Source organism: Hordeum vulgare, chromosome 3H (assembly GCF_904849725.1).
Source record: "Hordeum vulgare subsp. vulgare chromosome 3H, MorexV3_pseudomolecules_assembly, whole genome shotgun sequence".
NCBI lineage: Eukaryota > Viridiplantae > Streptophyta > Magnoliopsida > Poales > Poaceae > Hordeum > Hordeum vulgare.
In genome coordinates this window covers 484,165,756-484,193,027 of record NC_058520.1, presented here as the reverse complement: position 1 = coordinate 484,193,027, position 27,272 = coordinate 484,165,756, and positions in this window count along the sequence as shown.

The following is a 27,272-nucleotide window of genomic DNA, read 5'->3' as shown; positions in this document are numbered from 1 at the left end:
GCTCGTTGCACTGAGTTGTGTGTCTTGCATGAGTAGGTAATTGAGGTTGCTATTTAAGTATATTAGTAACTTGCAATAGTTTTGAGGTATTGATTTGAGTAATGTCTGGACTATTGGTACCAAGAGCTTGAGCCTATTAGTGATAGGTGTCGTATTTTGGGAAATCCGTGTGTTTTTCAAAAACTAAAATTAGTTGAGAACTCTAGCTACTAAATTGATCGCTAACCTCTAGAGGGGTTGGAATATATAGAGTACCCTGACGTTACCATGAGCCGAGGATGCGCAAGGATAACCAAACCCCCAAACATTCCTCCTCGGGGTACTTGTCTCTTTGTGAATTTCCTAACTAGATAGAGAGTTACCGATAATAAGTGTATGAGTTCTTCAGACTAATGTGAGTATTCGATTGTTGGCACTTCCACCATCCATATATTGCTAGCCTCTTCGGTACCGTGCATTGCCCTTTCTCACATTGAGAGTTGGTGCAAACTCCACCGGTTCATCCAAACCCATGACATGATACGCTCTGTCATACATAAGCCTCATTATATATTTCCTCAAAACAACCACCATCCCTACCTATTAAGGCATTTCCATAGCCTTTCTGAGATACATTGCCATCCAACATCCACCATCTCATGACTTGATATTCATGCCATACATGCTTTTGCTTGATCGTAGAGCCGCATGCTAGTTGGGTCTTGCCCTCATTACTGCTACATGACGCGCTAGTATCATTGCATATACCGCTACACTGGCAGAGGCATACATTTGCATACATCATGATAGTTTTCACTTGTCTTTATGTTGAGTACTTCTTATAAAGTGTGATGATTTTTGTTTCTATTCATGTAAAACATAGAGTGTTGCCCTTAAGTGAGGAAAAGATCCCAAAGTGGACAAAGCAAAAGATCCCAAAGATGACAAATGAGAGATAAAAGGAAAGAGCCAAATAGGCCACACAAAAAAAGAGAAAAAGAAAAAAAAGAAAAAAAGAGAGAAAGGGGCAACACTACTATTCCTTTTGAAAGATCCACACTCGTACTCCATTACTATATTGGTACTACATAGAGATTATCATTCATGCATAACTATGCGGGGACCTTTACACTAGAGAACTTGGTTTGCATATTCCAATGATGAGCCTCCTCAAATGAGCTCTAGGTATTCGTGAGCAAAAAAGTTGGATGCACCCCCACTAGTTCCATTGGAGAGCTTACCTTAGCTCGTATGTGCATCCGTTACATGGCAATCCGTACTCCTCACATCATATCTATCATTTGGCTTTCTCTCGCCTATGGTTGTCCTCATTGATGTGAGCCTTTCACACCTTTTTGTCTTCCTTCCCCATCATTATTCTATTTGCCATCCTAAGTGCCAACATATCTTGCTTACGCTCATCCATTGCATGAGTTCTCAAAGTCGAAAGGGAGAGGATCATTTTGATTTGTGCCTCACAAGTGGTCTGGGGATGAGACAAAATAAGATTCTGAAGGAGACTAAGTGTGAGGTTTAGTAGATTGAGTTCTCAATTAAAAATATATTTTATCTATGAACCCATCTCCCACTTCTTGCACGCAAACACCATTTCGAGACATTCGAGTCACAGACAACGAGAGCTCTTGCACCTTTCGTTGGGAAACAAAAAATTTCCAACACACACGAAGACCTATCATGGTGATGCCCATCTACCGGAGGGAGATTGGATCCACATACCCTTGTAGATCGCTAAGTGGGAAGCATTAAGAAACGCGGTTGATGTAGTGGTACAACTTCGTGATTCAAATCACCGTCGTCCCACGATCCGTCCCAGGATCCGTTCTGATCTAGCGCCGAACGGACGACACCTCCGCGTTCAGCACAAGTATAGCTCGATGACGATCTCCGCCTTCTTGATCCAGCAAGAGAGACGGAGAAGTAGATGAGTTCTCCGGCAGCGTGACGGCGCGCCGGTGGTGGTGATGATCTACTCCTGCAGGGCTCCGCTCGAGCTCCGCAAAAATCCGATCTAGAGCAAGAACTACGTGGTATGGGTTTGAGTTGCACGTGGCAAAGTTGTGTCTCAAAATCCCTAAAACCACCAATATATATAGGAGGAGGGGAGGGGATAGCCTTGGGGCTCAAGGGAGCCCCAAGGGCGCCGGCCGAAGGGAGGAGGTAGACACCCACCCCAATTCGGTTTGGGGGAAGGAGTCCACTCCTTCCTTCCCACCTCCCTCTTTCCTTTTTTTCGTTTGGTATTTTCTCTTGTGGCGCCATAGCCCTCTTGGGCTGGTCTCACCAGCCCACTAAGGGCTGGTGCGCCACCCTAGGGTTACTAGGCTCACTCCCGGGTGGGTGGGCCCCTCCCGGTGAATACCCGGAACCCATTCGTCACTCCCGGTACACTGCCGGTAATGCCCGAAATCTTTCCGGTGACCAAATGAAACCATCCTATATATCAATCTTTGTTTCCGGACCATTTCGGAAACCCTCGTGACATCCTGATCTCATCCAGGACTCCGAACAACTTTCGGTCACCAATACATATAACTCAACTAAAACATCATCGAACCTTAAGTCTGCAGACCCCGCGGGTTCAGAACTTTGTAGACATGACCCAAGAAACTCCTCAGTCAATATCCAATAGCGGGACCTGGATGTCCATATTGGATCCTACATATTCTACGAAGATCTTATCGGTTGAACCTTTATGTCAAGGATTCATATAATCCCGTATATTATTCCCTTTGTCCTTCAGTATGTTACTTGCGCGAGATTCGATCGTCGGTATCTCTATATCTAGTTCAATCTCGTTACCGGCAAGTCTCTTTATTTGTTCCTTAATACAAGATCCCGTAACTAACTCTTTAGTCACATTGCTTGCAAGGCTTACTGTGATGTTGTATTACCGAGTGGGCCCCGAGATACCTCTCCGTCACACGGAGTGGCAAATCCCAGTCTTGATCCTTGCCAACCCAACAGACACCTTTGGAGATCCCTGTAGAGCATCTTTATAGTCACCTAGTTACGTTGTGACGTTTGATAACCCACAAGGTATTCCTTCAGTATCCAGGAGTTGCATGATCTCATGGTCATAGGAACAGATACATTGACATGCAGAAAACAGTAACAGTAAACTGACACGATCATATGCTACGTTTATAGTTTGGGTCTTGTCCATAACATCATTCTCCTAATGATGTGATCCCGTTATCAAGTGACAACACTTGTCTATGGTTAGGAAACCTTAACCATATTTTGATCAACGAGCTAGTCAACTAGAGGCTCACTAGGGACAGTGTATTGTCTATGTATCGAATAATGTATTTGAGTTTCCAATCAATACAATTCTAGCATGGATAATAAACGATTATTATGAACAAGTAAATATAATAATAACTCATTTATTATTGCCTCTAGGGCATATTTCCAACAGTCTCCCACTTCCACTAGAGTCAATAATCTAGTTCGCATCACTATGTGATTGTAATGAATCTAACACCCATACAGTTCTGGGGTTCGATCATGTCTTGCTTGTGAGAGAGGTTTTAGTGAACGGCTCTGAACCTTTCAGATCCGTGTGTGCTTTACAAATCTTTATCTCATCTTACACACGCTGCTATTACGTGCTATTCTGAAATATTCCAAATATTTACTCTACTATACGAATCCATTTTACTACTCAGAGTTATTCGGATTAGTTTCAAAGCTTGCATCGACGTAACCCTTTACGACGAACTCTTTAATCACCTCCATAATCAAGAAAAAAAATTCCTGAGTCCACTAGTTACTAAGGATATCTTTGACCGCTGTTCAGTGATTCAAGCTTGGATCACTCTTTGTACCCCTTGACAGGTTCATGGCAAGGCACACATCAGGTGCGGTACACAACATGGCATACTTTAGAGCCTACAACTAAGGCATAGGGGATGACCTTCGTCCTTTCTCTTTCTTCTGCCGTGGTCGGGCTTTTTGAGTCTTACTCAAATTCACACCTTACAACACAGTCAAGAACTAGTTCTTTGCTGATCTATTTTGAACTCCTTCAAAAAACTTGTCAAGGCATGCATTTCATTGAAAGTTCTATTAAGCGTTTTGATCTATCTCTATAGATCTTGACTCTCAATGTTCAAGTAGCTATATCCAGGTTTTCCTTTGAAAAACTCCTTTCAAAGAACCCTTTATGCTTTACAGAAATTCTACATTACTTTCGATCATCAATATGTCAACCACATATAGTTATCAGAAATTCTATACTGCTTCCACTCACTTCTTTGGAAATAGAAGTTTCTCATAAACCTTGTATAAACCCAAAAGCTTTGATCATCTCATCAAAGCATATATTACAACTCCAAGATGCTTGCACCACTCCATAGAAGGATTGCTGGAGCTTGCATACTTGTTAGCATCCTTAGGATTGACAAAACCTTCTGGTTGTATCACATACAACCTTTCCTCAAGGAAACCGTCGAGGAAACAATGTTTTGACATCCTATGTGCAATATTTCATAAATAATGCAACAACTGCTAACATAATTCCAACAGACTTTTAGCATCGCTATGAGTGAGAAAGTCTCATTATAGTCAACTCTTTGAACTTGTCGGAAATATCTTTGTGATAAGTCGAGCTTTTATTAATGATGACTTTTCACCATCATCGTCTGTCTTTCTTTTAAAGATCCATCTTTACTTAATAGTCTTACGACCATCAAGTAGTTCTTCCAAATTCTACACTTTGTTTTCATACATGGATCCTCTCTCGGATTTCATGGCCTCCAGCCATTTGCCGGAATCTGGGCCCACCATCGCTTCTCCATAGCTCGCAGGTTCATTGTTGTTCAACAACATGACCTCCAAGACAGGGTTACCGTACCACTCTGTAGTAGTACGCGACCTTGTCGACCTACGAGGTTTGTAGTAACTTGATCCGAAGCTTAATGATCACCATCATCGGTTTCTACTTCAATTGGTGTATGCGCCACATGAACAACTTCCTGCGCCCTGCTACACACTGGTTGAAGTGACGGTTCAGTTAACCTCATCAAGTTCCACCACCCTCACACTCAATTCTTTCGAGAGAAACCTTTCCTCGAGAAAGGATCCGTTTCTAGAAACAAACACTTTGCCTCCGGATCTGAGATAGGAGATGTACCCAAATGTTTTGGATATCCTATGAAGATGCATTTATACGCTTTGGGTTCGAGCTTATCAGACTGAAACTTTTTCACATAAGCGCCGTAGCCCCAAACTTTCAAGAAACGACAGCTCAGGTTTCTCCAAACCATAGTTCATACTGTGTCATCTGAACTGAAATACGTGGTGCCCTATTCAAAGTGAATGCGGTTGTCTCTAATGCCTAAACCAAAACGATAGTGGTATTTCGATAAGAGACATCATAGTATGCGCTATATCCAATAGGGTGCAGCTATGACGTTCGGACACACCATCACTCTATGGTGTTCTAGGTGGCATGGATTGCGAAACAATTTCCACATTGTCTTAAATGTGTACCGAAAACTCGCAACTCAGATATTCATCTCTATGATCATATCATAGATAGTTTATCCTCTTGTCATGACGATCTTCACTCTGAAATAGCTTTGATCTTTTCAACATTTCAGACTTGTGATTCATCAAGTAAATACTCCTGTATCTACTCAAATCGTGAGTGAAGTAAGAACATAACGATATCCACCGCGTGCCTCAGCACTCGTTGGACTGCACACATAAAAAATGTGTTACTTCCAACAAATTACTTTGTTGTTCCATATCACTGGAAAACGAGGCCTTTAGTCATCTTGCCCATGTGGTATGATTTGCATGTCTCAAGTGATTCAAAATCGAGTGAGTCCAAACAATCCATCTGCATGGAGTTTCTTCATGTGTTTATACCAATAGGTATGGTTTGCATGCCTCAAACGTTTCAAAAATGAGCGAGTACAAAGATCCATCAACATGGAGCTTCTTCATGCATTTTACACCAACATGACTCAAGTGGCAGTGCCACAAGTATGTGGTACTATCATTACTACTTTGTATCTTTTGTCATCAATATTATGAACATGTGTATCACTACAATCGAGTTTCAATAAACCATGGAAGGTATTTATTCAAGCAAATAGAATAACCATTATTCTCTTTAAATGAATAATCGTATTGCAATATACACGATCTAATCATGTTTATGCTCAACGCAAACACCGAATAACAATTATTTTGGTTTAACACTAATCACGATGGTAAAGGGAGTGTGCAATTTTTGATCACATCAACCTTGGAAACACTTCCAACACATATCGTCACCTCGGCTTTAGCCAGTCTCCGTTTATTACGTAGATTTTATTTCGAGTTACTAATCACTTAGCAACCGAACCGGTATCTAATACCCTCGTGCTTCTAGGAGTACTAGTAAAGTACACATCAATATCATGTATATCAAATATACTTTTGTCGACTTCGCCAGCCTTCTTATCTACCAAGTATCTAGGGTAGTTCCGCCTCAGTGACCGTTCCCCTCATAACAGAAGCACTTAGTCTCGGGTTTGGGTTCAACCTTGGGTTTCTTCATTAGAGCAGCAACTGGTTTGCCGTTTCATGAAGTATCCCTTCTAGCCCTTGCCCTTCCCGAAACTAGTGGTTTTACTCACCATCAACAATTGATGCTCCTACTTGATTTCTACTTTCGCAGTGTCAAACATTGCAAATCGTTCAAGGATGATCTATCCTTGAAATGTTATAGTTCATCACGAAGCTCCAGTAGCTTTGTGGCAGTGACTTTGGAGAACTATCACTATTTGGAAGATTAACTCCCACTTGATTCAAGCGACTGTTGCACTCAGATAATCTGAGCACATGCTCAACGATTGAGCTTTTCTCTTTTACTTTGTATACAAAGAATCTTATTGGAGGTCTCATACCTTTTATCAAGGGCATGAGCATGAAATCCCAATTTCATCTCTTGGAACATCTCTTATGTTCCGTGACATTCAAAACGTCTTTGGCGCCTTGCTTCTAAGCCGTTAAGTATTACACACTGAACTATCATGTAGTCATCAAAAACGTGTATGTCAGATGTTCGCAACATCCACAAACGACGCTCGAGGTGCAGCACACCGAGTGGTGCATTAAGGACAAACCTTATGCGCAGAAATGAGGACAATCCTCGGTTTACGGACTCAGTCCGCGAAGTTGCTACTATCATCTTTCACCTAAATTTCTCTAGGAACATATAAAAACAGTAGAGCTGCAACGCAAGCTACAACATAATTCGCAAAGACCTTTTGACTATGTTCATGATAATTAGTTCAATTAATCATATTACTTGAGAACTCCCACTCAAAATATACATCCCTCTAGTCATTTGAGTGGTGGATGATCCAAATCCACTAACTCAAGTCCGATCATCACGTGAGTTGAGTATAGTTTCAGTGATAAACATCTCTATGCTAATCATATCAACTATACGATTCATGCTCGACCTTTCGGTCTCTTGTGTTCCGAGGCCATGTCTGCACATGTTAGGCTCGTCAAGTTTAACCCGAGTGTTCCACGTGTGCAACTCTTTTGCACCCGTTGTATGTGAACGTTGAGTCTATCACACCCGATCATCACGTGGTGTCTCGAAACGACGAACTGTCGCAACGGTGCATAGTCAGGGAGAACATAGTTTTATATTGAAATTTTAGTGAGGAATCACCTTATAATGCTACCGTCGTTCTAAGCAAGATAAGGTGCATAAAAGGATTAACATCACATGCAATTCATAAGTGACATGATATGGCCATGATCTTGTGCTTCTTCATCTCCATCACCAAAGCACCGCCATGATCTTCTTGTCATCGGCGCCACACCATGATCTCCATCATTGTGCCGCCATCGAGGTTGTCCTGCTATCTATGCTATTACTACTAAAGTTACAACCTAGCAATATAGTAAAGGCATCTGCAAACACAAATGTTAGTTTAAAGACAACCCTATGGCTCCTGCCGGTTGCCGTAGCATCGACATGCAAGTCTATATTAACTATTACAACATGATCATCTCATATGTCCAATATATCACATCATGTTTTTGGCCATATCACATCACAAGCATACCCTGCAAAAACAAGTTAGACGTCCTCTAATTTGTTGTTGCATGTTTTACGTGGCTGCTATGGGTATCTAGTATGATCGCGTCTTACTTACGCAAAAACCACAAGGAGATGTGCAAATTGCTATTTAACCTCTCTCCAAGGACCGCCTCGGTCAAATCCAATTCAACTAAAGTTGAAGAAACCGACACCCGCTAGTCATCTTTATGCAACGAGTTGCATGTTGGTCGATGAAACCAGTCTCTCGTAAGCGTACGAGTAATGTTGGTCCGGGCCGCTTCAATCCAACAATACCGCCGAATCGAGAAAAGACTAAGGAGGGCAGCAAATCGAACATCAACACCCAAAAAAACTTTTGTGTTCTACTCGAGATTACATATACGCATGAACCTAGCTCATGATGCCACTGTTGGGAAACGTTGCATGGGAAACAAAAAATTTCCTACGCACACGAAGGCCTATCATGGTGATGTCCATCTACGAGGGGGAGATTGGATCCACATACCCTTGTAGATCGCTAAGCAGGAAGCATTAAGAAACACGGTTGATGTAGTTGTACAGCTTTGTGATTCAAATCACCGTCGTCCCACGATCCATCCCAGGTTCCGTTCCGATCTAGCGCCAAACGGACGGCACCTCCACGTTCAGCACACATACAGCTCGATGAAGATCTCCGCCTGCTTGATCCAGCAAGAGAGACGGGGAAGTAGATGAGTTCTCCGACAGCGTGACGGCACGCCGGTGGTGGTGATGATCTACTCCTGCAGGGCTCCGCCCGAGCTCCGTAGAAATCCGATCTAGATGAAGAACTACGTGGTATAGGTTTGAGTTGCACGTGGCAAAGTTGTGTCTCAAAAGCCCTAACATCACCAATATATATAGGAGGGGAGGGGCTAGCCTTGGAGCTCAAGGGATCCCCAAGGGCACCGGCCGAAGGGAGGAGGTGGACTCCCACCCCAATTCGGTTTGGGGGAAGGAGTCCACTCCTTCCTTCCCACCTTCCTCTTTCCTTTTTTTTGTTTCCTTTGGTATTTTCTGTTGTGGCGCCATAGCCCTCTTGGGCTGGCTTCACCAGCGCACTAAGGGCTGGTGCGCCACCCTAGGGTTACTGGGCTCACTCCCGGGTGGGTGGGCCCCTCCCGGTGAATACCCGGAACCCATTCGTCACTCTTGGTACACTGCCGGTAATGCCCGAAATCTTTCAGGTGACCAAATGAAACCATCCTATATATCAATGTTCATTTCTGAACCATTTCGGAAACCCTCGTGACGTCCGTGATCTCATCCGGGACTCCGAACATACTTCGGTCACCAACACATATAACTCAACTAAAACATCATCGAACCTTAAGTGTGCAGACCCTGCGGGTTTGAGAACTATGTAGACATGACCTGAGACACTCCTCGTTCAATATCCAATAGCGGGACCTGGATGTCCATATTGGATCCTACATATTCTACGAAGATCTTATCGGTTGGATCTCTATATCAAGGATTCATATAATCCCGTATATTATTCCCTTTGTCCTTCGGTATGTTACTTGCGCGAGATTCGATCGTCGGTATCTCTATACCTAGTTCAATCTCGTTACCGGCAAGTCTCTTTACTCGTTCCGTAATACAAGATCGTGTAACTAACTCTTTAGTCACATTGCTTGCAAGGCTTATTGTGATGTTGTATTACCGAGTGGGCCCCGAGATACCTCTCCGTCACACGGAGTGACAAATCCCAGTCTTGATCCATGCCAGCCCAACAGACACCTTTGGAGATACCTCTAGAGCTTCTTTATAGTCACCCAGTTACGCTGCAACGTTTGATAACCCACAAGGTATTCCTCCGGTGTCCAGGAGTTGCATGATCTCATGGTCATAGGAACAGATACATTGACATGTAGAAAACAGTAACAATAAACTGACACGATCATATGCTACATTTATAGTTTGGGTCTTGTCCATCACATCATTCTCCTAATGATGTGATCCCATTATCAAGTGACAACACTTGTCTATGGTTAGGAAACCTTAACCATCTTTTGATCAACGAGCTAGTCAACTAGAGGCTCACTAGGGACAGTGTATTGTCTATGTATCCACACATGTATTTGAGTTTCCAACCAATACAATTCTAGCATGGATAATAAACGATTATTACAAACAAGGAAATATAATAATAACTAATTTATTATTGCCTCTAGGGCATATTTCCAACACCTTTATGTTCTTACTTTGCTAAATTCAATACTAGATATAGACTCTTGCTTGTTATTGTCTTGACTTGAATTGCATATCTCACTTGCTTCACTTTGAAGTTCTTATATGTGTGTTAGCATGTCACCACAAAAATTATTGGGTTATCATTTATCTACTCGAGGATGGGTAGAAATTAAGCTTGGGGTTGTTGATACGTCCCAAATGTATCTATAATTTCTGCTTGTTCCATGATCTTTTGGGTGACATTGTTATATGTTTTGCTACACTTTTATATTATTTTACACATATTTGGACGAACCTACTAACTCAGTGCACCCAGTGCTAGTTTCTGTCTGCCGATGTCTTTTTTGCACGGGCTTTTACCCAATTTTCCGAAGCCCAAAAAAATCTAGAAAAATATATAAAAAATCAGCGAAACAGAAGCTTCGGGATCACCGAAGGAGGGATAGAGGCAGGACATGGGCCTCCTAGGCGGCCTGCTAGCGCGGCTAGGCCATAGACCATGCCAGGAGGTCGCCTGGGTGGGCCCCACCCCCTCCGGTGCCCTCCTTTGGCCAATATTTAGTGTTTCGTGAGGAAACCCTCGCAAACTTTCTAGAATCGCGAATTTCTCCATCGTTCCGCCGCCGCAGCGCTTCCAAGATCGGGAGCGTTAGGAGACCTCTTCCCGGCACCCTGCCGGAGGGAGGATTGACCTCCGGTAGCTTCTCCACCGCCATGGACGCTTCTTGGACGTGCCGTGAGTAGTCCTCCTTGGACCATGAGTCCATGACCAGTAGCTATGTGATGTCTTCTCCAATCTTGTGCTTCAATGGTTAGTCCTTGTGAGTTGCCCTACATGATCAAGGCATCTATGTAATCCTCTTGCTTTTTCTATGCTCGGTTTGTTGGGATCTGATGGATTATGGGATTATCTTCAGATTGTTATGAGTTATATATTTGATTATACTTTTATATTATGTTCCTTAGTGATTCATGCATATTCTTCGTTGCTTTTTATTGCTTTGGCCAAGTAGTAGATTGTAACTGCAAGAGGGAGCGTTATGCATGATTGTGGGTTTGGCCCCTCGATGTTTAGCTTGAGTGACATAAACATGAGACTAGGGGATGTGCTTGTTTCCACCAGGGAGAAAACAACGGTGCTTGTGACCATTGTTGCAAGGATTGTTTACCTTACACATAGTTCGTTAATGTAGTTGTCCATTGCTTTGAGTTTACACTTTGGGTGGGGCTCGCAACTCAATACCGGAGAGATGTTCTGGATAGATATCTCAAGGTGGATGATTAGTAAGTAGATGCTGATGAATAAACGGTCTACTTGTCTTGGCGTACAGCCCATTACTATTGAACCTCTAACTATCAAGGGGCATAATTAGCATTGCGGTGCGATCATAATTCTGTCAATTGCTCAACTTTGATTTGTTTACCCAAGCATAGTTGTTTATCATCTTTTGGGAGAGAGACATCAGTAGTGAACATCATGTGACTCCGGTCCATATCACCATCATTGTTTACACCTCCATCATTTACGGCTTTCATTTACTTTTCTATTGCAATCACTATTACCTTCCCGCTTGTGTTTTGATCCTTTGCAAACTACAAGTGCGGAGAGATTGACAACCTCTCTGTACTCGTTGGGAGCAAAGTTATTTGTTGTGTGTGCAGGTCCACGTCTTCTGCTAGCGCCAGGGTGGAAGACACCTACTTGTTGAGCCTAGGAGTCCTCCTAGTTCGCTAAACCTTACAGTCTTCGTGTAAGGGGAATTTGCTGCTGACTATATCTCCACCTTCCAATTGGGGTCCAACGAGGGGCGAGAAGTATATACATCACCTCGTCATCAGCGACCAACTTATTGGAAATAATACATACCAATGTATGCGGTTCAATGAGCGTTGAAGCTCGCAGAGGCTATCGTTACGTTCTCACCCTCATCGATAATTTGAGTAGATATGGGTATGTCTACTTAATAAAGCACAAGTATGAAACCTTTGAGAAGTTCAAGGAATTTCAGAATGAGGTGGGGAATCAACGTGACAAGAAAATAAAGTTCTTACGATCCGATCGTGGAGGAGAATATTTGAGTCACGAGTTTGGCACACACCTAAGGAAATGTGGAATTGTTTCACAATTCACGCCGCCTGGCACACCGCAGCGTAACGGTGTGTCTGAATGTCGTAACCGCACTCTGTTAGATATGGTACGATCTATGATGTCTCTTACCGATTTACCGCTATCATTTTGGGGCTATGCATTGGAAACTGTCGCATTCACTTTAAATAGGGCACCGTCTAAATCCGTTGAGACGACACTGTATGAATTATGGTTTGGCAAGAAACCTAAGCTGTTGTTTCTGAAAGTTTGGGGCTGCGATGCTTATGTGAAGAAACTTCAACTAGAGAAGCTTGAACCCAAAGCGGAAAAATGCGTCTTGATAGGATACCCTAAGGAAACTATTGGGTACACCTTCTATCTTAGATCTGAAGGAAAGGTCTTTGTTGCTAGGAACAAATCCTTTCTAGAGAAAGAGTTTCTCTCGAAAGAAGTAAGTGGGAGGAAAATAGAACTTGATGAGGTAATTGTACCTCCTCTCAAAACCGAGAGTAGTGGAGCGCAAGAAAATGTTTCTGAAGCGCCGGCACCGGCTAGAGATGAAGTGAATGGTGATGATCATGACATTTCAGATCAAGTTGCTATTGAACCTCAAAGGTCAACACTGTTACGTTCCGCACCAGAGTGGTACGGCAACCCTATCATGGAAATCGTGTTGTTAGACAACAGTGAACCTTCGAACTATGAAGAAGCGATGGCGGGCCCGGATTTCAACAAATGGATTGTGGCCATGAAATCTGAGATAGGATCCATGTATGAGAACAAAGTATGGACTTGGGTGGACTTGCCTGATGATCGGCGAGCCATAGAAAATAAATGGATATTCAAGAAGAAGACTGACGCGGATGGTAATGTGACCATATATAAGGCTCGACTTGTCGCTAAGGTTTATCAAGAAGTTCAAGGGATTGACTATGATGAGACCTTCTCACCCGTAGCATTGCTGAAGTCGGTCCAAATCATGTTAGCAATTGCCGCATTTTATGATTATGAAATCTGGCAAATGGACGTCAAAACGACATTCCTGAACGACTTTCTTAAATAAGAATTGTATATGATACAACCGGAAGGTTTTGTCGTTCCTAGCAATGATAACAAGGTATGCAAGCTGCAACGCTCGATCTATGGGCTAGTGCAAGCATCTCGGAGTTGGAACATTTGCTTTGATGAGGTGATCAAAGCGTTTGGGTTTATACAGACTTATGGAGAAGCCCGTATTTACAAGAAAGTGAGTGGGAGCTCTGTAGCATTTATCATACTATATGTGGATGGCATATTATTGATGGGAAATGATATAGAACTATTGGAAAGCATAAAGTCCTATTTGAATAAGAGTTTTTCAATGAAGGACCTTGGAGAAGCTACTTACATATTAGGCATCAAGATCTATAGAGATAGGTCGAGACGCCTCATAGGTCTTTCACAAAGCACATACCTTGACAAGATATTGAAGAAGTTCAATATGGATAAGGATAAGAAGGGGTTCTTGCGTGTATTGCAAGGTGTGGGGGTTGTGTGCGACTCAACGACCTACCACGACGGAAGATAGAGAAAAGATGAGTACAGTCCCCTATGCTTCAGCGATAGGTTCTATCATGTATGCCATGCTGTGTACCAGACCTGATGTGAACCTTGCCATAAGTTTGGTAGGGAGGTACCAGAGTGATCCAGGAGTGGATCACTGGACAGCGGTCAATAACATCCTTAAGTACCTGAAAAGGACTAAAGATATGTTTCTCGTCTATGGAGGTGCCGAAGAGCTCGTCGTAAAGGGCTACATTGATGCTAGCTTCGACACAGATCCAGATGACTCTAAGTCACAAACTGGATATGTGTATGTTTTGAATAATGGGACAGTGAGCTGGTGCAGTTGCAAGCAAAGAATCGTGGCGGCATCTACATGTGAAGCAGAGTACATAGCTGCTTTAGAAGCAACACAGGAGGGAGTCTAGATGAAGGAGTTCATCACCGACCTAGGAGTGATTCCAAGTGCGTAGGGCCCTATGACTCTGTTCTGTGACAATACTCGAGCTATTGCCATTGCAAAGGAGCCCAGGTTTCACAAGAAGACCAAGCACATCAAGCGCCGCTTCAACTCCATTCGTGGATACATCCAGGATAGAGATATAGCTATTTGTAAAGTACATACTGATCTAAATGTTGGAGACCCGTTGAGTAAACGTCTTCCACGGTCAAAGCATGATCAACACCAGAACTCTATGGGTATTCGATTCATCACAATGTAACCAGATTATTGACTCTAGTGCAAGTGGGAGACTGTTGGAAATATGCCCTAGAGGCAATAATAAAGTTATTATTATTATATTTCCAGTTCATGATAATTGTCCATTATCCATTCTATAATTTTATTAACCAGAACCGTAATACATGTGTGAATATATAGATCACAATGTGTCCCTAGTGAGCCTCTAGTTGGCTAGCTCGTTGATCAATAGATGATCATGGTTTCCTGATGATGGACATTGGATGTCATTGAAAACGGAATCACATCATTGAGGAATGTTGTGATGGACAAGACCCAATCCTAAGCATAGCACTAGATCGTATTGTTCGTGTGCTAAAGCTTTTCTAATGTCAAGTATCATTTCCTTAGACCATGAGATTGTGCAACTCCTGGATACTATAGGAGTGCTTTGGGTGTATCAAATGTCACAACGTAACTAGGTCATTGTAAAGGTTCACTACAGGTATCTCCGAAAGTGTCTGTTGGGTTGTACAAATCGAGACTGGGATTTGTCACTACGTGTGACGGAGAGGTATGTCTGGGCCCACTCGGTAATCCATCATCATAATGAGCTCAATGTGACTAAGGAGTTAGCCACGGGATGATGTGTTACGGAACGAGTAAAGAGACTTGCCAGTAACGAGATTGAACAAGGTATAGGGTACCGATGATCGAATCTCGGGCAAGTATCATACGGGTAGACAAAGGGAATTGCATACGGGATTGATTGAATCCCCGACATCGTGGTTCATCCGATGAGATCATCGTGGAACATGTGGGAACCAACATGGATATTTAGACCCCTCTGTTGGTTATTGGCCAGAGATAGGTCTCGGTCATGTATGCATGGTTCCCGAACCCGTAGGGTCCACACACTTAAGGTTTGATGATGCTAGGGTTATATGGGAATAGTATATGTGGTTACCAAAGGTTGTTCGGAGTCCTAGATGAGATCCTGGACGTCACGAGGAGCTCCAAAATTGTCCGGAGGTAAAGGTTCATATATATGAAGTGAGGATTTGGGCACCGAAAGTGTTTCAACAATCATCGGTAATGTACTGGGACCACCGGAAGGGTTCCGGGGGTCCACCAGGTAGGGCCACCAGCCCCGAAGGGGTACATGGGCCAAAAGTGGATGGGAACCATCCCCTAAGTGGGCTGGTGCGCCACCACCATCAGCCCAAGGCGCAAGAGAGGGAGGGTGGGCTAACCCTAGGCGTGGTGGGCTTGCCTTGGGTGGCAAGCCACCCTAGGGTGCCACCTCCTCCACCCTTGGCTGCCGCCCCCTTGCCCATCTAGGGCTGACGCACCACCTAGGGTGGAAACCCTAGGGGTGGGCACCCTCCTCCCTCTCCTCCTATATATGGTGGAGGGTTTTGGGGATGCACATAGTACAATTTCTCTCTCTCTCTCTCGGCGCAACCGTACTCCTCCTCGTCCTCCGTAGTGCTTGGCGAAGCCATGTCGGAGTACCATGTAACTCCACCGTCACCACGCCGTTGTGCTGCTGGAGATCTCCCTCAACCTATCGTCCCTCCATGGTGGATCAAGGCGTTGGAGACATCACCGGGCTGCACGTGTGTTGAACGCAGAGGCGCCGTTGTTCGACGCATAGATCGGAATCCACCGCGATCTGAATCGCTGCGAGTACGACTCCATCAACCGCGTTCTAGCAACGCTTCCTCTTAGCGATCTTCAAAGGTATGAAGATGCTCTACCCCTTTTCTCGATGCTAGTTTCTCCATAGATAGATCCTTGTGTGACGTAGGATTTTTTTTGAAATTACTACGTTACCCAACAGTGGCATCCGAGCCAGGTTCTATGCGTAGATTCTATGCAAGAGTAGAACACAAAAGTTGTGGGCGATGGTTTTGTCAATTGCTTACCGTTACTAGTCCTATCTTTTTTCGGCGGTATTGTGGGATGAAGCGGCCCAGACCGAGTTTACACGTATGCTTATGTGAGACTGGTTCCACCGACTGACATGCACTTGTTGCATAAGGTGGCTAGCGGGTGTTTGTCTCTCCCACTTTAGTCGAATTGGATTCGATGAAAAGGGTCCTTATGAAGGCTAAATAGCATTGGCATATCAACATTGTGGTTGTCACATAGGTAAGAAGCGTTCTTGCTAGAAACCCAAACCAGCCACGTAAAACTTGCAACAACAATTAGAGGACGTCTAACTTGTTTTTGCAGGGTATGCTATGTGATGTGATATGGCCAAAAGGATGTGATTTTACATATGTGATGTATGAGATTGATCATGTTCTTATAATAGGATTCACGACTTGCATGTGGATGAGTATGACAACCGATAGGAGCCATATGAGTTGTCTTAATTTATTGTATGAGATGCAACGTCATGTGATTACTTTACTTTATTGCTAAACCGATAGCTATAGTAGTAGAAGTAATAGTTAGCGAGACGACTTTCGCGAAGACACAATGATGGAGATCATGATGATTGAGATCATGGTGTCATGCCGGTGACAATGATGATCATGCTGCCCCGTAGATGGAGATCAAAGGAGCAAGATGGTATTGGGCATATCATGTCACTATATGATTGCATGTGATGTTTATCATGTTTTTCATCTTATTGATTAGAACGACGGTAGCAAAGATGAGATGATCCCTCATTAAAATTTCGAGATAAGTATTCCCCTAAGTGTGCACCGTTGTGAAGGATCGTTGTCTCGAAGCACCACGTGATGATCGGGTGTGATACATTTTAACGTTTGTATACAACGGGTGTAAGCCAGTTTACACACGCAAAACACTTAGGTTGACTCGAAGAGCCTAGCATGTACACATATGGCCTCGAATACGGGAGACCGAAAGGTCGAACATGAGTCGTATGGATGATACGATCAGCATGGAGATGCTCACCATTGATGACTAGCCCGTCTCACGTGATGATCGGACACGGGCTAGTCGACGTGGATCCTGTAACACTTGGATGACTAGAGGGATGTCGATCTAAGTGGGAATTCATTATATAATTTGATTAGATGAACTTAATTATCATGAACTTATTCTAAAATTTCCTTTACAAATATTGTAGATCCAATGGCCAACACAAATGTCCCATTCAACTTCAACGCGTTCCTAGAGAAAACCAAGCTGAAAGACGATGGGAGCAACTATGCGGACTGGGCTCGTAATTTAAAGCTCACCCTCATGGCTTCCAAGAAAGGCTATGTCCTTGATTCGCCGCTAGGTGATCCTCCCGTTCCTGCGGCAACCTCCTGGCAGTCTTGGACTGATGACTACTCTCTGGTTCAGTGCGGCATGCTATACAGCTTAGAATCGGGGCTCCAAAGGCATTTTGAGCAACATGGAGCATATGAGATGTTCGAGGAGATGAAACTAGTTTTTCAAGCTCATGTCCGGGTCGGGAGATATGAAGTCTCCGACAAATTCTTTAGCTGTAAGATGGAGGAGAATAGTTCTGTCAGTGAGCACATACTCAGAATGTGTGGGTTGCACAACCGCTTGACTCGGCTGGAAGTTGAACTTCCGGATGACACGGTCATTGACAGAATCCTCCAATCGTTTCCACCTAGCTATAAGGGCTTTGTGATGAACTACAACATGCAAGGGATGGAGAAAACCATTCTGGAGTTGTATTCAATGCTGAAATCAGCTGAGGTAGAAATCAAGAAAGAACATCAAGTGTTGATGGTGAATAAGACCACCAGTTTCAAGAATGGCTAAGGTAAAAAGAAATTAAAGAAAGAAGGCAAAGCAGTTGCCGCGCTCGGTAAACCAGTAGCCGGGAAGAAGCCAAAGAAAGGACCCAAGCCCGAGACTGAGTGCTATTACGGCAAGGGAACCGGTCACTGGAAGCGGAACTGCCCCAAATACTTAGCAGATAAGAAGGTCGGCAACATCAAAGGTATATATGATATACATGTCATTGATGTGTACCTTACCAGCGCTCATAGTAGCTCTTGGGTATATGATACCGGTGTTGTTGCTCACATTTCCAACTCAAAACAGGAACTGCAGAACAAGCGTTGGCTGGCAAAGGACGAGGTGATGATGCACGTACGGAATGGTTCCAAGGTCGATGTGATCGCCGTCGGCACGCTACCTCTAGATCTACCTTCGGGGTTAGTTTTAAACCTTAATAATTGTTATTTAGTACCAGCTTTGAGCATGAACATTGTATCAGGATCTCGATTGATGCAAGATGGCTACTCATTTAAATCTGAGAATAATGGTTGTTCTATTTATATGAGTGGTATGTTTTATGGTCATGCCCCGCCGGTCAATGGTTTATTCTTGATGAATCTCGATCATGATGTTACACATATTCATAGTGTGAGTACCAAAAGATGTAGAGTTGATAATGATAGTCCCACATACTTGTGGCACTGCCGCCTTGGTCATATTAGTGTCAAGTGCATGAAGAAACTCCATACAGATGGACTTTTGGAGTCACTTGATTTTGAATCATTTGACACATGTGAACCGTGCCTCATGGTCAAGATGACTAAGACTCCATTCTTTGGAACAATGAAGCGAGCAACCAACTTGTTGGAAATAATAAATACTGATGTGTGCGTCCAATGAGCGTTCAGGCTCGCAGTTGCTATCGTTATGTTCTCACCCTCACTGATGATATAAGTAGATATGGGTATGTCTACTTAATGAAGCACAAATCTAAAACCTTTGAAAGGTTCAATGAATTTCAGAGTGAGGTGGAAAATCAACGTGACAAGAAAATAAAGTTTCTACGATCTGATCGTGGAGGAGAATATTTGAGTCACGAGTTTGGCACACACCTAAGGAAATGTGGAATTGTTTCGCAACTCACACCGCCTGGCACACCACAGCGTAACGGTGTGTCTGAATGTCGTAATCGAACTTTATTGGATATGGTGCGGTCTATGATGTCTCTTAATGATTTACCGCTATCATTTTGGGGATATAGATATTTGTAAAGTACATACAGATCTGAATGTCGCAGATCCGTTGAGTAAACCTCTTCCACGGGCAAAACATGATCAACACCAGAACTCTATGGGTGTTCGATTCATCACAATGTTACTAGATTATTGACTCTAGTGCAAGTGGGAGACTTTTGGAAATATGCCCTAGAGGCAATAATAAAGTGGTTATTATTATATTTCCTAGTTCATGATAATTGTCTATTATTCATGCTATAATTGTATTAACCGGAAACCATAATACATGTGTGAATATATAGATCACAATGTGTCCCTAGTGAGCCTCTAGTTGGCTAGCTCGTTTATCAATAGATGCTCATGGTTTCCTCATCATGGACATTGGATGTCATTGATAACGGGATCACATCACTAGGGAATGATGAGATGGACAAGACCCAATCCTAAGCATAGCACTAGATCGTATTGTTCGTGTGCTAAAGCTTTTCTAATGTCAAGTATCATTTCCTTAGACCATGAGATTGTGAACCTCCCGGGTACCATAGGAGTGCTTTTTGTGTATCAAACGTCACAATGTAACTCGGTGATTATAAAGGTGCGCTACAGGTATCTCCGAAAGTGTCTGTTGGGTTGTACGAATCGAGGCCAGGATTTTTCACTCTGCGTGACAGAGAGGTATGTCTGGGCCCACTCGATAATCCATCATCATAATGAGCTCAATGCGACTAAGGAGTTAGCCACGTGATGGTGTGTTACGAAATGAGTAAAGATACTTGCCGGTAACGAGATTGAATAAGGTATAGGGATACCGACGATCAAGTCTCGGGCAAGTGTCATACCGGTAGACAAAGGGAATTACATACGAGATTGATTGAATCCCCGACATCGTGGTTCATCCGATCAGATCATCATGGAACATGTGGGAACCAACATGGATATCCAGACCCCGCTGTTGGTTATTAACCGGAGAGAGGTCTCGGTCATGTCTGCATGGTTCCCGAACCCGTAGGGTCTACACACTTAAGGTTCGATGACACTAGGGTTATATGGGAATAGTATATGTGGTTACCGAAGGTTGTTCAGAGTCCCGGATGAGATCCCGACCGTCACAAGGAGCTCTGGAATGGTCCGGAGGTAAAGATTCACATATAGGAAGTGAGTATTTGGTTACCGGAAGTGTTTTGGGAATCACCGGTAATGTACCGGGACCACCAGAAGGGTTACGGGGGTCCACTAGGAAGGGCCACCAGCCCCGAAGGTGTACATGGGCCAAAAAGAGGATGGGAACCAGCCCCTAAGTAGGCTAGTGCGCCACCACCATCAGCCCAAGGCGCAAGAGAGGCAGGGTGTGCTAACCCTAGGCGTGGTGGGCTTGCCTTGGGTGGCAAGCCACCCTAGGGCGCCACCTCCTCCACCCTTGGCCGCCGCCCCCTTGCCCATCTAGGGCTGCCGCACCACCTAGGGTGGAAACCCTAGTGGTGGGTACCATCCTTCCTCTCCTCCTATATACAGTGGAGGGTTTTGGGGCTGCACACAACACAATTTTTCTCTCTCTCGGCGCAACCCTACTCCTCCTCCTCCTTGTCCTTCGTAGTGCTTGGCGAAGCACAGTCGGAGTACCACGTACCTCCACCGTCACCACGCCGTCGTGCTGCCGGAGCTCTCCCTCAACCTCTCCTCCCTCCTTGCTGGATCAAGGCATTGGAGACGTCACCGGGCTGCACGTGTGTTCGATACGTCTCCAACGTATCTATAATTTTTGATGGTTCCATGCTATTATCTTATCAACTTTGGATGTTTTATATGCATGAATCTGCTATTTTATATCTTTTTTGGGACTAATCTATAAACTCAGTGCCAAGTGCCAGTTTCTGTTTTTTCCGTGTTTTTGACCCTTTTTCAGACGGAGTTCAAATGGAATAAAACTTTACGATGATTTTTTTGGACCAAAAGAGACCCCCGAAGGTTTGGAAGAAGTCCAGAAGAGCCACGAGGGAGTCACAAGCCCGGGAGGTGCGACCCCCTAGGCCGCACCTACCAGGCTTGTGACCTCCTCATGGGCCCAACCGACGTAATTCCACCGCCATAAATTCCTATAAATTCAGAAACCCCCAAAAAGAAACCTAGATCGGGAGTTCCGCCTCCGCAAGCCTGTGTAGCCACCAAAAACCAATCTGGAGCCCGTTCCGGCACCATACCGGAGGGGGAATCCATCTCCGGTGGCCATCTTCATCATCCCGGCGATCTCCATGACAAGGAGGGAGTAGTTCTCCCTCGGGGCTGAGGGTATGTACTAGTAGCTATGTGTTTGATCTCTCTCTCGTGTTCTTGAGATGTCTTGATCTCGATGTACCGTGGGATTTGCAACTATAGTTGGATCTTATGATGTTCTTCCCCCTCTCCCTTCTTGTAATGAATTGAGTTTCCCCTTTGAAGTTATCTTATCGGATTGAGTCTTTGAGAACACTTGATGTATGTCTTGCACGTGTCTATCTGCGGTGATCAACTTGCGGGTTTGTGACATTGGCAACCTATGCATATGGGTTGGCACACGTTTGATTCATGTGAGTACTCGATGTATGTTTTGGTGATCAACTTGCGGGTTCGTGACATTGGGAACCTATGCATAGGGGTTGGGACACATTTTGACTCTCCGGTAGAAACTTTGGGGCACTCTTTGAAGTTCTATGTGTTGGTTGAATAGATGATTCTGAGATTATGTGATGCATATCGTATAATCATGCCCACAGATACTTGATGTGACAATGGAGTATCTAGGTGACATTAGGGTCTTGGTTGATATGTATCTTAAGATGTTATTCTAGTACGAACTCTATGAAAGATTGAACGGAAAGAATAGCTTTATGCTGTTTTACTACGGACTCTTGAATAGATCGATCAGAAAGAATAACTTAGTGGTGGTTTCGTACCCGACAATAATCTCTTCGTTTGTTCTTCGCTATTAGTGACTTTGGAGTGACTCTCTGTTGCATGTTGAGGGCTAGTTATATGATCCAATTATGTTATCATTGTTGTGAGAACTTCACTAGTGAAAGTATGAACCCTAGCCCTTGTTTCCACGCATTGCAATACCGTTCGTGCTCACTTTTGTTACTAGTTACCTTGCTGTTTTTGTAATTTCAGATTACAAAAACCTATATGTACCATCCATATTGCACTTGTATCACCATCTCTTCGCGAACTAGCGCACCTATACAACTTATCATTGTATTGGGTGTGTTGTGGAAACAAGAGACTCTTTGTTATTTGGTTGCAGGGTTGCTTGAGAGAGACCATATTGATCCTATGCCTCCCGCGGATTGATAAACCTTAGGTCACCCACTTGAGGGAAAATTGCTACTGTCCTACAAACCTCTGCACTTGGAGGCCCAACAACTTCTACAAGAAGAAGGTTGCGTAGTAGACATCAAGCTCTTTTCTAGCGCTGTTGCCGGGGAGGTTAGTGCTTGAAGTTATATCTTTAGATCTTGCAATCGAATCTTTTTGTTTCTTGTTCTTTCACTAGAAAACTAAAAAAAATGGAATTGAGGATGCCTCATATGCTCCATCTTTTCAATGTCTTTCGTGAGCATGATGGGAAGGAAAATTGTGCTCAAGTGCTGAAACAAGAATTACATAGAATGCTTGGCATAGAATATGTGAATGATGAGCATGATTGCAATGTTGTCAACATGATTTCTTTGAATACCCATGATGCTAATGACATGCAAAGCGACAAGCTTGGGGATGCTATATTTGATGAAGATGATCTTTTTAGTTCTTCCACTTTGAATGATCAAAATCATTTTGATGAAAGCATGCCCCCTATCTATGATGATTATTGTGAGGATACTTATGCTATAAAGAACAGGGGTGATAAAACTTGTCATACTCTCGAGAGCCCCTTTGCTAAACCTTGTTTTTTCATTGTGGACACAATTTGTAGTGCTCAAGTCTTTTACGATACTCCCACTACTATTCTTGAGAATAGGTTTCCTTATGTGGAGAGTAGTAAAATTCCTATGCTTGTAGATCATGAAAAGAAAGCCTTAGGTGCTGGTTATATTATTGAATTCATTCATGATGCTACTGAAAATTACTATGAGAGAGGATCATATGTTTCTACTTATTGCAGTAGTATCAAGCTTCCTCTCCATGTGTTGAAATTTTTGAAGCTATGCTTGTTTTGCCTTCCAATGCTTGTTGATTCTTGCTCCAACAAGTTGTTTGTTCACAAAATCCCTATGCATAGGAAGTGGGTTAGACTTAAATGTGCTAGCCATATGCTCCATGATGCTCTCGTTGTGCTTCAATCCTTATCTTTTATGTGAGCATCATTGAAATCATCATGCCTAGCTAAGGGCGTTAAACAATAGCGCTTGTTGGGTGGCAACCCAATGAATTTGTCTTTTTCTTTCTGTTTTGTTGCGTCCACACCATCATAATTCTGTTATGATTGTGTCTTTTCTGTTTCTTTTTGTGTTTGAGCCAAGCAAAACTTTTATGACCAGTCTTGGTGATGGTTGTTTGATCCTGCTGGGAAAAGACAGAAACTTTTCGCTCACGAGATTATTTTTCATTTTTATTCAAAAATGGATTTTGAGTTGATTCTTTTTGCTTCTGGTTTATATGCCTTTTGCCCACACATTAGTAATATTTCAGAATTGTTGAGGTACCATAAGTATACGAAGTATACAGATTGCTTCAGACTGGTCTGTTTTTGACAGATTCTGCTTTTGTTGAGTTGGTTGCTTGTTTTGATGAAACTATGGATAGTATCGGGGGGGTACTAGCCATGGAAAAGTGAGAATACCGTAATCTAACACCAATATAAATAGAAATATGATTTCTACAATACCAAAAGAGGTGGTAGTTTGTTTTCTTGTGCTAATGATATCACGAGTTTCTGTTTAAGTTTTGTGTTGTGAAGTTTTCATGTTTTGGGTGATGTTCTCATGGACAAAGGGATAAAGAGTGGAAAGAGCTCAAGCTTGGGGATGCCCAAGGCATCCCAAGCCAAATCCAAGGACACAAAAAAGCCTAAGCTTGGGGATGCCCTGGGAAGGCATCCCCTCTTTCGTCTTCAATCCATCGGTAACATTACTTGGAGCTATATTTTTATTCACTACATGATATGTGTTTTGCTTGGAGCGTCTTGTATCGTAGGAGTCTTTTCTTTTTGTTGCGTCACAATCATCCTTGCTGCACACCTTTTGGGAGAGACATGCACTAATCGTGAATTTGCTAGAATGCTCATCGTGCTTCACTTATATCTTTTGAGCTAGATAATTTTGCTCTGTGTGCTTCACTTAGATCTTTTAGAGCACGACGGTGCGTAACTTGGTAGTTGGCTTGTGCTATGAATGTAGTCACAAAGGTGATAGGTACCCAAAGAGGATACAAAAACCTCCATCTTCATGTGCATTGAGTAGAAAGAGAAGTTTTGATTCCTCTCAATTAGTTTTGAGACGTGGATTTGGTAATATTAGGAGTTATGTTAGTAGGGTGTTTTGAATCTAGAAATACTTGTGTTGAAGTTAGTGATTCCCGTAGCATGCACGTATGGTGAACCTCTATGTTAGGAAGTCAGAGCATAATTGATCTACTGATTGTCATCCTTTGTGTTGAGGTCGGGATCGCGCGATGGTTAACACCTACCAACCCTTCCCCTAGGAGTATGCGTTTAGCACTTTGTTTCGATTACTAATAAAAACTTTCGCAACAAGTATGTGAGTTCTTCATGACTAATGTGAGTCCATGGTATAGATGCACTTTCACCTTCCACCATTGCTAGCCTCTCTAGTGGCGCGCAATTTTCGCCGGTGCACAAACCCACCATATGCCTTCCTCAAAACAGCCACCATACCTACCTACTATGGCATTTTCATAGCCATTCCGAGATATATTGCCATGCAACTCCCACCATTCCGTCTCATGACTTGTGCTGTCACTCTCATATTGCCATTGCATGATCGTAAGATAGCTAGCGAGATGTTTCAACGTCGTACGCCAAGCTAGATCGTTGCACATCCCGGTACACTGCCGGAGGCATTTCCTATAGAGTCATCATCATTGTGAGCTTTGAGCTGTGAGTAAATAAAAGTGTGATGATCGTCATTATTAGAGCATTGTCCCATGTGAGAAAAAATAGGCTAAAGAGCCCAAAAAAGGGAGAAGAGAGAAAAAAAAGAGGCCAAAGAGCCCAAATAAAAAAAAGAGAAAAAGAGAGAAGAGACAATGCTACTATCTTTTTCCACACTTGTGCTACATAATAGCACCATGTTCTTCATGATTGAGAGCCTCTCGTTTTGTCACCACCATATACTAGTGGTAATCTTTATTATATAACTTGGCTTGTGTATTCCAATGATGGGCTTCCTCAAATTGCCCTAGGTCTTCGTGAGCAAGCAAGTTGGATGCACACCCACTAGTTCTCCTTTTGAGCTTTCACATACTTATAGCTCTAGTGCATCCTTTGTATGGCAATCCCTACTCATTCACATTGATATATATTAATGGGCATCTCCATAGCTATTTAATACGCCGAGTCAATGTGACCATCTCCTCCTTTTTTGTCTCACAACCACCACCACACTCTATTCCACCTATAGTGCTATATCCATGGCTCATGCTCATGTATTGCATGATAGTTGTAAAAGGTTTGAGAAAGTAACAGTGCGAAAATAATTACTTGGACAATACCGGGGTTGTGCATGATTTAAATTAGTTGTGTGAGGATGATGGAGCATAGCGAGACTATATGATTTTGTAGGGATAACTTCCTTTGGCCTTGTTATTTCGAAAGTTCATGATTACCTTGCTAGTTTGCTTGAAGTATTATTGTTTTCATGTCAATAGCAAACTATTATTTTGAATCTTACGGATCTGAACATTCATGTCACATGAAAGAAGTTACAAAGGACAAATATGCTAGGTAGCATTCCACATCAAAAATTCATTCTTTATCACTTACCTACTCGAGGACGAGCACGAGTTAAGCTTGGGGATGCTTGATACGTCTCCAACGTATCTATAATTTTTGATGGTTCCATGTTATTATCTTGTCAACTTTGGATGTTTTATATGCATGAATATGCTAATTTATATCTTTTTTGGGACTAACCTGTTAACTCAGTGCCAAGTGCCAGTTTCTGTTTTTTCCGTGTTTTTTACCCTTTTTAGACGGAGTCCAAATGGAATAAAACTTTATGATGATTTTTTTGGACCAAAATAGACCCCCGAAGGTTTGGAAGAAGGCCAAAAGAGCCACGAGGGAGTCACAAGCCCGGGAGGCGCGAGCTCCCCTAGGCCGCACCTACCAGGCTTGTGATCTCCTCATGGGCCCAACCGACGTAATTCCACCGCCATAAATTCCTATAAATTCAGAAACCCCCAAAAAGAAACCTAGATCGGGAGTTCCGCCGCCGCAAGCTTCTGCAGCCACCAAAAACCAATCTGGAGCCCGTTCTGGCACCCTGCCGGAGGGGGAATCCATCTCCGGTGGCCATCTTCATCATCCTGGCGATCGCCATGATGAGGAGGGAGTAGTTCTCCCTCGGGGCTGAGGGTATGTACTAGTAGCTATGTGTTTGATCTCTCTCTCTCGTGTTCTTGAGATGTCTTGACCTCGATGTACCATGGGCTTTGCTACTATGGTTGGATCTTATGATGTTCTTCCCCCTCTCCCTTCTTGTAATGAATTGAGTTTCCACTTTGAAG